Source organism: Apium graveolens, chromosome 4 (assembly GCF_009905375.1).
Source record: "Apium graveolens cultivar Ventura chromosome 4, ASM990537v1, whole genome shotgun sequence".
Taxonomy (NCBI): Eukaryota; Viridiplantae; Streptophyta; class Magnoliopsida; order Apiales; family Apiaceae; genus Apium; species Apium graveolens.
Window position 1 is genome coordinate 100,502,500 of NC_133650.1, and position 4,989 is coordinate 100,507,488.

General features: G+C 43.0%; 1 non-coding gene across 1 annotated transcript; it reads left to right on the forward strand.

Moving 5' to 3' along the window:
• The first annotated feature begins 4,164 nt into the window (after positions 1 to 4,164).
• Positions 4,165 to 4,271, forward strand: LOC141722185 (small nucleolar RNA R71). The gene has a single exon (XR_012575210.1). It is a non-coding gene; the product is annotated as a small nucleolar RNA R71 (small nucleolar RNA).
• The last annotated feature ends 718 nt before the right edge of the window (positions 4,272 to 4,989 follow it).

The following is a 4,989-nucleotide window of genomic DNA, read 5'->3' on the forward strand; positions in this document are numbered from 1 at the left end:
TTGATCTCTCTGTTAGACACTTCCGCTTGACCATTTGTTTGCGGATGATAGGCAGTAGGAACTCGATGATTCACATTGTAGCACTGCATCATAGAAGTGAACTTACGGTTGCAGAAATGCGACCCTTCATCACTTATGATTACTCGTGGCGTTCCCAACCTTGTGAAAATCTGCTTATGAAGAAAATTCAACACTGCCTTTGCATCATTTGTTGGTAGAGCTTTGACTTCTACCCATTTTGAGACATAATCGACTGCGAACAAGATGTACTGATTGTTGCAGGATGAGACAAAAGGCCCCATGAAATCGATTCCCCAAACATCAAAGACCTCGACTTCAAGCATCACATTTAACGGCATCTCATCCTTTCTCGTAAGATTTCCAACTCTTTGGCAACGATCACACCTTAAAACAAACTGATGATCATCCTTAAACAAAGTAGGCTAGAAAAAACCTGCTTGCAGAATACGAGCTGCCGTCTTCTCATCACCATAGTGTCCACCATAAACTGTGGAGTGGCAGTCTCGTAATATCCCCTCCGTCTCACAGAATGGGATACATCTCCTGATTATCTGGTCAGCTCCCTGTCTAAACAAATATGGTTCATCCCATATATACCACTTCACCTCATGCAGAAACTTCTTCTTTTGAGCTGTGGTCAAATTAGGAGGCATTATATTGCTGACAAGATAATTCGCAATATCTGCGAACCATAGATCCTCCTCCTGAACTGCGAACAACTGCTCATAAAGAAAAGATTCATTGATCAATGTCTTACCATGTGAAGTAGACTCAGGATTCTCCAGTCTAGAGAGATGGTCAGCTACATGATTCTCAGTACCTTTTCGATCCTTGATCTCTAACTCAAATTCCTGTAGCAAGAGCACCCAACGAATGAGTCTCGGCTTCGAATCCTTCTTGGAAACCAAATAGCGAATGGCCGCATGATCAGTGAATACTATCACTTTTGTCCCAAGCAGATAAGATTGAAATTTCTCGAAACCAAAGACTATAGCCAAGAGCTCCTTCTCAGTAGTGGTGTAGTTCATTGGGGCCCCATTTAAGGTCTTTCTAGAATAGTAGACCACATGAAAGAGATTATTCTTGCGCTGCCCAAGAACTGCGCCCACCGTAAAATCACTCACATCACACATCATCTCAAAAGGCTTTGTTCAATCAGGTGCTGTAATAACTGGTGCAGTTATCAAACTCTTCTTAAGAGTTTCGAATGCCGTTAAGCAGTCATCATCAAATTTAAAAGGCACATCCTTCTCAAGCAAGTTGCATAGTGGCTTAGATATCTTCGAAAAGTCCTTGATGAAACGCCGATAAAAACCCGCATGACCAAGAAAACTATAGATTCCTTTCACAGAAATAGGTGGTGGAAGATTTTCAATGACTCCCACCTTGGCTTTGTCCACCTCAAGACCCTTACTAGAGACCTTATGCCCTAAAATAATGCCTTCACGCACCATAAAATGACATTTTTCCCAATTGAGCACTAAATTAGTTTCCACATACCTTTTGAGTCCTGCACGAAGATTATTCAAACATTCATCATACGAATGTCCAAAGACGGAGAAGTCGTCCATGAACACCTCGACATTATTTCCAATCATGTCAGAGAATATAGCCATCATACATCTCTGAAAAGTGGCCGGTGCGCCACATAAACCAAACAAAACTCTGCGAAAAGCAAACGTGCCAAATGGACAAGTGAAGGTAGTCTTTTCTTGATCCTCTGGTGCAATAAAAATCTGATTATACCCTGAGTAGCCATCCAGAAGACAATAATACTCATGATCAGCCAACCTGTCAAGCATATGATCAATAAACGGAAGCGGGAAGTGATACTTCCTTGTGGCCTTGTTTAACTTTCTGTAATCCATGCATACTCTCCATCCTGTGACTGTTCGAGTGGGGATGACCTCGTTCTTTTCATTTTCTACCACAGTGATACCTCCTTTCTTAGGTACACATTGCACGGAGCTCACCCAAGAACTGTCAGAAATAGGATAAATGATTCCTGCATCCAGCCACTTTAGAATTTCTTTCTTCACCACCTCTTTCATTATAGGATTAAGTCTGCGCTGTTGCTCAACAGTCGGCTTACTACCCTCCTCTAGCAGAATCTTATGCATACAATATAAAGGGCTGATCCCTTTGATGTCTGCTATGGTCCATCCAATAGCCGATTTGAATTCTCTCAAGATCCTTAAGAGCTTGTCCTCCTCACTACCTGAAAGGTCAGATGCAATAATAACAGGTAAAGTAGATGCATCACCTAAAAAAGCATACCTCAAGTGTTCAGGCAATGGCTTAAGCTCCAAGGTCGGTGCTTCCTCAATTGATGGTTTGAGCTTTCCTTCAGCATTTTTGAGGTCAGAAGTACCAAGAGATTCAAACGGCATGTCTAGCTTTCGCGTCCAGGGAGAAGCATTAAGATATTGTAGTTGCTCATTGCCATCCTCATCATCACTGTCAAAATCCCCCACTAAGGCCTTCTCTAATGCATCAGACATTAGCATATGATCGAGTTCTGAAGTAACCGCAGAATCAATCAAATCCACTTTTAAGCACTCCTCATCTTCTGTAGGGAATTTCATTGCTTTGAATACATTGAATGTCACATCCTGATCCTGCACCCGCATTGTAAGTTCACCTTTCTGCACATCTATCAAGGTACGGCCTGTAGCCAAGAAAGGTCTTCCCAAGATTATGGGAATCTTCTTATCTTCCTCGAAATCCAGAAAAGCAAATTCTGCAGGAAAGAAGAGCTTATCCACCTTGACTAGCACATCCTCCACTATGCCTCTTGGGTAAGTAATAGAACGATCAGCCAATTATAGAGACATGTAGGTGGGCTTTGGATCAGGCAAATTCAACTTTTTAAAGATCGACAACGACATCAGATTGATGCTTGCTCCCAAATCGCAAAGGCACTTGTCAAAAGACAACTTGCCAATGGTGCAAGGAATGGTGAAGCTACCTGGATCTTTAAGCTTTGGAGGTAACTTTTGCTGCAATACGACACTGCATTCTTCCCTTAGAACAACGGTCTTAAGGTCATCCAGTTTCACCTTCCTTGAAAGAATACTCTTCATGAATCTCGCATAACTAGGCATTTGCTCCAGAGCCTCAGCGAAAGGTATATTGATGTGAAGTTTCTTGAACACCTCCAGAAACTTGCCGAACTGCTTATCCATCTTTTGTTGTTGCAATCTCTTAGGGAAAGGTGGTGGAGGATAGAGTTATTTCTCCCCTGTATTACCCTCAGGCAGAGTGTGTTCAACAGTAGTCTTCCTTGGTTCCGCCGCTTTCTCCTTTTGCTTAGCTTCTTCATCTCCAACTTCAGCTTCTCCTTCTTTTGCTTTTTCAGCATCAACAACTTTTCCAGACCTTAAGGTAATAGCCTTGACTTGCTCTTTAGCTTCCTTCCTGCCTGGCACTTCAGTGTCACTGGGAAGTGTTCCAGGTTGACGATTGAGCACTGCATTGGCTATTTGACCAATTTGATTTTCCAAGGTCTTGATCGACACCGCCTAACTCTGGCACAACAGCTTAAGTTCCTCAAAATCAGCACTAGTGGGTGTAGCCGAACCTCCCTGTTGAGGATATGATTGCATTTGAGCATACTGCTGCGGTTGCTGGAACCCAGGTGGATTGAACTGTTTACTTACGTCTTGCTGATATGGTTGCTGAATAGCATTCTGATTATTACCCCAGCTGAAATTTGGATGATTTCTGTTGTTAGGATGATAAGTAGCTGGCACAGGCTGTTGTTGTCACTAATAATTGTTCATATACTGAACAGATTTATTAACAAGAGAACACTGATCCGTAGCATGAGAACCTGCACAAAGCTCACAGACCATAGCTATCTGATTGACTCCATAAGTGGCTAGAGAATCGACCTTCATAGACAGCGCTTGGAGCTGCGCTGCAATAGCGGTGGATGCATCGACTTCCAGAATACCTGCTACCTTCCCAGGCATCATCCTTTAAGTTGGGTTTTGATGCTCATTTGCAGCCATAGTCTCAATAAAATTATAAGCCTCAGTATAGCTTTTGGACCACAAGGCGCCTCCAGCTGCTGCATCGAGCATGGGCCGAGATTGGGCCCCCAAACCATTATGGAAACCAGTGATCACCATCCAATCGGGCATTCCATGATGTGGACACTTTCTCAACATCTCCTTATAGCGCTCCCAAGCGTCGCACATAGATTCTGTAGGTTGCTGCGCAAACTGAGTAAGAGCACTCCTCATAGTAGCAGTCTTTGCCATTGGATAAAACTTCACCAGAAACTTTTGCGCAAGATCTTGCCAAGTAGTGATGGACCTAGCTGGTTCAGAATGTAACCAGTCCTTAGCTTTATCCCTCAGAGAGAATGGGAAAAGCCTCAGCTTGATAGCCTCATCAGTTACACTATTGTATTTGAAAGTACTACAGATCTTGACAAAATTCCTTATGCACATATTGGGGTCTTCAGTCGCAGCACCACCGAAAGAAACAGAATTCTGCACCATCTGAATAGTGCCCGGCTTGATTTCAGAGTTACTGGCCTCAATAGCCGGGTGCATGATGCTAATATGAATGTCATCAATTTTAGGCCGAGAAAAATCCATAAGAGCTGGATCTGCAGGAACAATACGATCACCCATGATTAAAGGTTCTTTCTGCTCACTTCCTGAATCCGAATCTTCAAAATCTATCTTCTCCGGAATATCAAGAACTTCGTCTGTCTCCTCAGCTGTATCCAAAGTCCTCTTGCGAGTACGAGAACGAGTTTGCATAAACGCTCACTAAAGTACCTGAAACATAACCGGAAACAGTAAGTACACACGTCTTAATCACTGAGTCCTAATGACCAATGATGGTAAGTACATAAACTAAACAAATACGCCGAGTCCCCGGCAGCGGCGCCAAAAACTTGTTAGGGTATAATCACGCGCTAATAATACACGCAAGTATACGCATTCGCAAGTA